The following is a 9,514-nucleotide window of genomic DNA, read 5'->3' on the forward strand; positions in this document are numbered from 1 at the left end:
GATAGTTTAGTAAGGATTTAGTCAGAAAAACAAACACGCAACTTGAATTTTGAAGAACAGACCTGTTACTGCGAGACATCGAAGAATCCAGTGCTGATGGAGAAAGCTCACGCTCCACGACAACTCTGGATCACCGGTAAACTAGATGTTAACTGGCGAGTGTTAAAGCAACAGTTTCAGTTATATCTGTTGGTTTCTGATTTAAATGATGCGAGTGATGATCGTAAATTACCTCTATTTCGAATGGTGACTGGTCCACAAGCCATAGAACTGTATAACTCATTTCAATTTGCTACAGTTCACATGATGTTGTTATAGCAAAGTTTGATATTCACTGTAAGAGCTAGATCAATGAAACTTTTGAGCGTTTTGTCTTCAAAAGAAGAATGCAAAATAATGGAGAAACTCTGAGCTCAAACATGTAATTTCTTCGTTTTAACTGATTCAATGATCAGAGATCAAATTGTATTTAAATAATCGATGATAAGCTCAGTGAACTTTTGCTGAGACAAAAAGATCTCCAGCTTAAAAATGCAATCGAAATGTGTCGTATGCATCAATTATCCAAAAGTCAATATATTGAAATTCTCTAGTGAGAAAAGTGCGTGTATACAAACTGCAAGGTATAATGCGTTAGGGCTGTGTCGCAGCTCAGAAAGATAAGCGTTTTGCACAGCAGCCATCTTGCGCACGTGCGCTCCAAGCCTACACATGCGGACTTCACAAAAAGATGCAAGACGGAAGAAGACCGATCTGTGCATGCACGAAAAAGCTGTACACGTGATAACGTGAACGTCGTGACGTGTGGATGCTGTGGACAGGCCCACCCACAAAAAAGATGTCCAACACGAGGAAACATTTGCTCACAATGTGGCAACACAACCACTTTGCTGCACAATGCAGATCCACGCTTAAATTTAAATCTCCAAATTTAAATACACAGCAGATGAATGTTAGAAGTGTGGACACAAAAGAAGAAGCTTTTCAAAAAGATTTTTTTTCCAATGATCTCGATGTTTATTGTTTAGAAGACTCCTTCTTCGTAGGCATCATTGAGAAACATGATGATACCACAGATGTCTCATTTCCTCTTAAGGTACTTCATTCTATCAACACACAGTTCGAATGGAACACAGTACTTCAAGTTAATGATTCTCAAATCAAATTCAAAGTTGACACAGGAGCTTCTGCAAACTTGCTCAATAGGCATGGGGCGGGATTCTCCCCTACCCGGCGGGGCAGGGGGTCCCGGCGCCGAGGAGTGGCATGAACCACTCCGGCGTTGGGCCACCCCAAAGGTGCGGAACCTCCGCACCTTCAGGGGCTAGGTCGGCCCCAGAGTGGTTTGCACCACGCCGGCCAGTGGGAAAGGGGCTTGGCGCCACGTCAACCGGTGCCGAAGGGCTTCCGCCGGCCGGCGCGAGTTGCCACATGCGCGGGAGTGCCAGCGTGTGCTGGCGTCATCCCAGCGTATGGGGGGATCTACTCCGCGTCGGCCATCGCGGAGGACCACAGCGGCCGACGCGGAACAATTGAGTGCCCCCACGGCACAGGCCCACCCGCTGATCGGTGGGCCAGGCCACCGTTGGGGCACCTCCGCACCCCACCGAGGACCCCGGAGGCCACTCGCGCCGCCAGGTCCCGCCGGTCAGGACCTACTCTAATTTACGCTGGCGGGACCGGCAAAAAACAGGCGGCCACTCGGCCCATCGCGGGCAGGAGAATCGCCGGGGGCGCCACTGCCAGCGGCCGCCACCGACGCGGCGCGATTCCCGGCCAGCCAAATCCCTGGCGCCGGAGAATTCAGGCAGCCGGTGGGGGCGGGATTCACGCCGCCCCCCGGCGATTGTTCGACCCGGCGGGGAGAATGCCGCCCATGATCTTTCGCAACTGAAGCAAACTCCTAAAATCAGAAAAAATCGAATTGTCAATTGCATGACTACAATGGCAATGCCATCAGCTCAGTGGGATCCTGCTATTTGGTGGTTACCAATCACGACACTGTCATATCTCTAAGATTTGAGATTGTTGATTCAAACAAATCCTCACACTTAGGTGCGCAAGCCTGGAAGGAACTTCACATAATTCAGAGGATTTATAGTGCGAGTTCATCTCATCCACCTATTCAACACGACATACAAGGAATTCTTGATCACTTTCCGCACATGTCTTCTAAGGCATGGCTACTCTTCCCTACCAATATAAAATTCATGATGTGGAGATGCCGGCGTTAGACTGGGGTGAGCACAGTACGAAGTCTTACAACACCAGGTTAAAGTCCAACAGGTTTGTTTCGATGTCACTAGCTTTCGGAGCGCTGCTCCTTCCTCAGGTGAATGAAGAGGTCTGTTCCAGAAACACATATATAGACAAATTCAAAGATGCCAAACAATGCTAGGAATGCGAGCATTAGCAGGTGATTAAATCTTTACAGATCCAGAGATGGGGTAACCCCAGGTTAAAGAGGTGTGAATTGTCTCAAGCCAGGACAGTTGGTAGGATTTCGCAGGCCAGATGGTGGGGGATGAATGTAATGTGACATGAATCCAGGTCCCGGTTGAGGCCGCACTCATGTGTGCGGAACTTGGCTATAAGTTTCTGCTCGGCGATTCTGCGTTGTCGCGGGTCCTGAAGGCCGCCTTGGAGAACGCTTACCCGGAGATCAGAGGCTGAATGCCCTTGACTGCTGAAGTGTTCCCCGACTGGACGGGAACATTCCTGCCTGGTGATTGTTGCGCGATGTCCGTTCATTCGTTGTCGCAGCGTCTGCATGGTCTCGCCAATGTACCACGCTTCGGGACATCCTTTCCTGCAGCGTATGAGGTAGACAACGTTGGCCGAGTCGCACGAGTACGAACGGGATATGGCACTCGACTCATCGATCGACAGTTCCAACGCGCCACAGCGAAAAACCGGACCGACCTCCTCAGAAGACAAACATGGGACACAACCGACAGAATACCCTTCATCGTCCAGTACTTCCCCGTAGCGGAGAAACTACGTCATCTTCTTCACAGCCTTCAACACGTCATTGATGATGATGAACATCTTGCCAAGGTCATCCCCACACCCCCACTACTTGCCTTCAAACAACCGCGCAACCTCAAACGAACCATTGTGTGCAGCAAACTACCCAGTCTTCAGAACAGTGACCACGACACCACACAACCCTGTCATGGCAATCTCTGCAAGACGTGCCAGATCATCGACATGGATACCGCTATTACACGTGAGAACACCACCCACCAGGTACGCGGTACATACTCGTGCGACTCGGCCAACGTTGTCTACCTCATACGCTGCAGGAAAGGATGTCCCGAAGCGTGGTACATTGGCGAGACCATGCCGACGCTGCGACAACGAATGAACGGACATCGCGCAACAATCACCAGGCAGGAATGTTCCCTTCCAGTCGGGGAACACTTCAGCAGTCAAGGGCATTCAGCCTCTGATCTCCGGGTAAGCGTTCTCCAAGGCGGCCTTCAGGACCCGCGACAACGCAGAATCGCCGAGCAGAAACTTATAGCCAAGTTCCGCACACATGAGTGCGGCCTCAACCGGGACCTGGGATTCATGTCACATTACATTCATCCCCCACCATCTGGCCTGCGAAATCCTACCAACTGTCCTGGCTTGAGACAATTCACACCTCTTTAACCTGGGGTTACCCCATCTCTGGATCTGTAAAGATTTAATCACCTGCTAATGCTCGCATTCCTAGCATTGTTTGGCATCTTTGAATTTGTCTATATATGTGTTTCTGGAACATACCTCTTCATTCACCTGAGGAAGGAGCAGCGCTCCGAAAGCTAGTGACATCGAAACAAACCTGTTGGACTTTAACCTGGTGTTGTAAGACTTCGTACTGTAATATAAAATTCAGTTACAACCAGATGACAAACCAGTGGTACACATTGCCGAGAAGAGTTCCTGTACCACTTCGGGAGAAATTGAAGCTTGAGCTTGTAAGGATGTAAAATCTAGGCATAACATCTAAAATAACAAAACCGACTGACTGGGTCAGTTCCATGGTGTGTGTAAAAAAACTTCCAGGGAATTAAAGATATGCATCGATCCTAAAGATCTTGATAAAAATATTAAGAGAGAGCGCTATCCTATACCTAAGAGGGAAGAATACACCAGTGAGATGGCAAACGCTAAAAAAAATTCCAAACTGGGTGCCTCCAGAGGATTTTGACAAATGCAGTTTGATGACACCAACAAGAAGTTGGGTACGTTCAACACACTGTTTGATAGGTACTGTTTCAACAGGATGCCATTTGGAATTATCTCAGCATCAGAGATTTTTCATTGAGTGATGGAACAGATGGGGCAGCACGGTAGCATTGTGGATAGCACAATTGCTTCACAGCTCCAGGGTCCCAGGTTCGATTCCAGGCTTGGTTCACTGTCTGTGCGGAGTCTGCACATTCTCCCCGTGTGTGCATGGGTTTCCTCTGGGGCTCCGGTTTCCTCCCACAGTCCAAAGATGTGCGGGTTAGGTGGATTGGCCATGCTAAATTGCCCATAGTGTCCAAAATTGCACTTAGTGTTGGGTGGGGTTACTGGGTTATGGGGATAGGGTGGAGGTGTGGACCTTGGGTAGGGTGCTCTTTCCAAGAGCCGGTGCAGACTTGATGGGCCGAATGGCCTCCTTCTGCACTGTAAATTCTATGAAACCTTTCTATCTATGAGATGACTGAAGGTATTGAAGGTGTACGAGCGTATGTGGATGATATAATTGTCTGGTCATCTACAAGAGAAGAGCACAATGCAAGGTTATTATAAGTATTTCAACGTGTACATATATTTGATCTGAAACTGAACAGAGCCAAATGTAGTTTTGGTATCTCAACCCTGAAGTTCCTTGGAGATCAAATTTCAAAACATGGTGTGCGACCTGACAATGACAAGATGGCTGCCATACAAAAATGAAAGTCCCAGAGGACAAGAAAGCTGTGTTGCGATTCTAAGGTGTTGCGAATTTTCTGGGAAAGTTCATTCCCCAACCTCTCGTCCAGAACTAGTTCGTTGAGAAATCTCATCAAAATGTCTGTCACGTTTGCATGGACTGACACTCATCAAAAAGAATGGATCGATTTGAAGTCTCAACTGACTACTGCACCTCTTCTTTCTTTCTTTGATCCAAAGTCAAAGTGGAATTGGTGCAGTTCTGCTGCAGAAAGATGACAATTCTTTATGGTTACCAGTTGCCTGTGCTTCCAGAGCAATGACGCCTACTGAACAATGGTATGCACAAATAGAAAAGGAATGCTTGGGTTTACTAATGGGTGTTCTGAAGTTTCACGATTATGTTTATGGTCTTCCTACATTTACAGTCGAAACTGATCACAGGCCACTTGTCCATATCATTCATAAGGATTTAAATGATATCACATTCTGTTAATTCAGAAGAGCAGCCACCGTAATTTATACTGCACATAGAAGATTAAGTGCAGCTTTGAGCTGAAACCTTACCTGCATCAGACGTCAAACTGAAACTCATTTGTGAAGAAACCAAGAAAGATTCAATGTTACTTTGAGTCATAGACCATTTAAACAATGGTTGGCCAAAAGGATCTTGTTCCAAGTATAGGAACATACAAGCTGAACTAACAGTTGTGGATGGATTGTTATTTCGACTTGATCGAATGGTAATACCTATGTCACTTCGGCCCATAATTCTGAAAAAGATACATGAAGTTCACCTTGGCATTGAAAAATGCAAGAGAAGAGCACAACAAGCTGTGTATTGGTCAGGTATCAACCGATACGTCATTAATCTGACACTCGAGTGTGAAACATGTCAAAAATTCCAAACTGTACAATGCAAAGACAAACTTCTACCGCATGCATTGGAGAAAACTCCGTGGTCAAAAGTAGGAATTGTTTTGTTTCATTTCAACGGTCGTGATTATGTGTTAATCATAGACTACTTTTCGAATTATCCTGAAGTCATCAAGTTGTCCAATTTAACTTCTCGATCTGTTTTAAAAGCTACGAAAAAGATCTTACCCAGACATGGTATTCTGAACACTGTCATGTCTGAAACGGACCGTGCTTTGACAGTCATGAATGGGCTGAATTTAGGGCAGCACAATGACCTAGTGGTTAGCACAGCTGCCTCACGGCGCTGAGGTCCCAGGTTCGATCCCGGCTCTGGGTCACTGTCCGTGTGGAGTTTGCACATTCACCCCGTGTCTGCGTGGGTTTCGCCCCACAACCCAAAAATGTGCAGAGTAGGTTGATTGGCCACGCTAAATTGCCCCTTAATTGGAAAAAATAATTGGGTAATCTAAATTTATTTTTAAAAAATGAATGGGCTGAATTCACCAAAGAATATAATTTTACTCACATCACATCAAGTCCGCACTATCCACTATCCAAATGGGAATGTTGAGAAAGGGTTCACATCATGAAGCAACTTCTTCATAAATGCTTTGATTATCATGCTGACATGAATCTTGCTTTACTCAAGTACAGAGCAACTCCGCTTTCCACGGGTTTATCACCAGTGCAATTATTGATGAATAGGGAGTTAAGGACTACTCTTCCGTCCGTTAGACTACCCGATCCAGATCATCTACCCGTTATCAAAAAGATGCAACATCAACAAGATATGCAACAACAATACTACAATCAACATGCAACTACACTGGAAACACTGAATCCAGGGGATCAAGTTAGGATCAAAATTCTTGATGGAGGATGATCTGCCCCTCCAAAAGTTATTTGTCATGCAGCAACATGCTCACATGTCTTTCAAACGAATGAAGGATCAATTGTTCGACGTAATCGATGAGCCCTTTTGAAAATCAAACAATCTAACAAGGTTTTTCCAGATCTACAACTCCGTGAAAGTCTTTTCAACGCTACGATGACATCTTCCAAAGTTATTGAAGATTCACGGAAGACGTTAAAAACTTCTGAGTTTCCTCTTCATGGTTTCAGAAGGTCAACCAGGAATAGAAGGAGAGACAGACTCAATTTGTGAATCGTACCTGTTGGACTTTTTCATTATTGATTTTTTCACTACATGTTAAATTCATACACATATCATATATTAAGTACCGACATCTGGGGCGAGATTCTCCGACCCCCCACTGGGTCGGAGAATCGCCGGGGGCTGGCGTGAATCCCGCCCCCGCCGGTTGCAGCACGGGAGATTCAGTGGGGGCGGGAATCGCGCCGCGCCGGTTGGCGGGCCCCCCCGCTCGATTCACCGGCCCGGATGGGCCGAAGTCCCGCCGCTAAAATGCCTGTCCCGCCGGCGTAAATTAAACCACCCACCTTACCGGCGGGACAAGGAGGCGCGGGTGGGCTCCGGGGTCCTGGGGGGGGGTGCGGGGCAATCTGGCCCCGGGGGGTGCCCTCACGGTGGCCTGGCCCGCGATCGGGGCCCACCGATCCGCGGGCGGGCCTGTGCCGTGGGGCACTCTTTCCCTTCCGCCTCCGCCACGGTCTCCACCATGGCGGAGGCAGAAGAGACTCCCTCCACTGCACATGCGTGGGAAGCTGTCAGCGGTCGCTAACGCTCCCGCGCGTGCGCCGCCCGGAGATGTCATTTCCACGCCAGCTGGCGGGGCACCAAAGGCCTTTTCCGCCAGCTGGCGGGGCGGAAATTCGTCCGGCGCCGACCTAGCCCCTTAAGGTTGGGGCTCAGCCCCCAAAGATGCGGAGCATTCCGCACCTTTGGGGCGGCGCGATGCCCGTCTGATTTGCGCCATTTTGGGCGCCAGTCGGCGGACATCGCGCCGTTTCCGGAGAATTTCGCCCTATACATTTTTTCCTTTGTTAATAGAAAAAAAATGTCTAACAAAAGAGGTATGTAATGATATGTATATAGTCAGGTTAGTGAAGCTTGAACAATTACATCTCAGTGTAAATCGAACACTAAAGGGCGTTACCTCTTCTCTGTATTTAAATCAGACTCTGAGGGAATTCTGGGAGTAGCATAAGGAGAAAGCATGGTGAAAGCATAAGAAGAAGATTAGAGTAGATAGAGTTAACACAAGGTTAGATCATAGTATAGTTAATGACTATTTAGATTATTGAGTACTGTAAGACAGATTCAATATTACTTAGTTATTATCTGTAGCTCAGTAGATTGTGCGAACTTCATTTAATTAGTAGTGTAATGATAAATTAGTTTTGTTTCAATCTTTTGATAGGGATAATCTTTGTCAACACCACATTGGATCATTCTGGAAGAAAGGACAAAGAATCTAGCATATTACCAAGAATGGTAATATAACACCAACATTGAAGGATAAGGCTTCCTGTGCAAAGTGTGAAATCACCTGGATTATTCAGACCCAGGTTCGTTCACAAGATTATTTATCATTCAGATTACGTTTCACACCAGAGTGGGCTCCTGAGTCATATTAGGTGATGATTATCACTTCTCGGCCTTTTGGCTAAGATCAAATGTAGTATCTGTTCTTATCAGTTTAATATTAGGTGATGATTAACACATCGTTGATCATCACGGCAAAACATGTGATCTTGCAGGTCTGAAGGCTGCTACCAAGATTGAGTTCTGGGCAGGATGAGCGGGGTGATTCCTGGCGCTCGTAGTGCTGATAATGACCTCACTATCGAATGGAACTCTTATTTTTTTGGCCACACCGGGGAACGCCCCGCCGAGGCCACACTCAGTCACATTTCCTACACTGAGTACTCAGCTCATCAATGCAGGAACAGATTGAGGCGCTATTTTTAAATGCCATCTCGATCTCTCGGCCACCCAGTGTAGCCCCTGGAACCTCCCAAACTCTAGCTCACCTGTTGGGGGGTCTTTGAAAATCTCCCACATCCCTACACCCCACCTCATACAGGCTGCGCATCCCCAGGCCCGAGCCCGAGGCTGGGCACAATGCCATCTGGACACCTTAGCACTGTCATCCCAGCAGTTCCCCAGCCAGCCTGGCACTGCCAGGGTGCCTAGTTGGCACTGCCAGGGTTCTGGGTGGCATCAGCAATGCCAGGGTGCCACCCTGCTCAAAGGCCAATGACCTAGGGGCCTCCAATCGACTAGAAGACCTCCCCATCTGCCGTTCTGCCTGGTCTCCGTTTGTGGGCAACAGTGCTAAATGGCACCTGGCTGAGGTCTCCTCGGTGAGGCAGTAGGTCCTGGTCGCTGGTTAGATCTGGCGTCAGCATAGTTAAGTGAGCAGCTAAGTTCACTTAACTATGGAAGTCTGGATCCTACCCATTGTGAGCAGGATTCAGATTGCAATGTCTTGCAAGATCTCATTAGATCTTCTGGGGCATAACACCAATCAGGAATTCCTGAAGAGGCCTCTCACAGGATCTACCGGTCGCGTTCCATCCCTGGCGGGACATGGCCAGAAATCATGCCAAAAGGTTCAAAGTAAACTGTTATGTTTATTTAACCCTGTGCAAGAAGTTTTCAAATAATGTAAGGCTGAAGCTTTACTTGGAGGAGAGCATTCTAAAATATCTCTGAATTTTTTTGAAATTAAGGAAATTAGATAATAGAAATTATACAAAT

At 47.3% G+C, this 9,514-nt stretch overlaps 1 pseudogene; it reads left to right on the forward strand.

The window, feature by feature from the left end:
- Positions 1 to 8,397: 8,397 nt before the first annotated feature.
- LOC140422831 (U2 spliceosomal RNA) lies at positions 8,398 to 8,501 on the forward strand (annotated as a pseudogene).
- The last annotated feature ends 1,013 nt before the right edge of the window (positions 8,502 to 9,514 follow it).

Source organism: Scyliorhinus torazame, chromosome 5 (genome assembly GCF_047496885.1).
Source record: "Scyliorhinus torazame isolate Kashiwa2021f chromosome 5, sScyTor2.1, whole genome shotgun sequence".
In the NCBI taxonomy this organism is placed as follows: domain Eukaryota; kingdom Metazoa; phylum Chordata; class Chondrichthyes; order Carcharhiniformes; family Scyliorhinidae; genus Scyliorhinus; species Scyliorhinus torazame.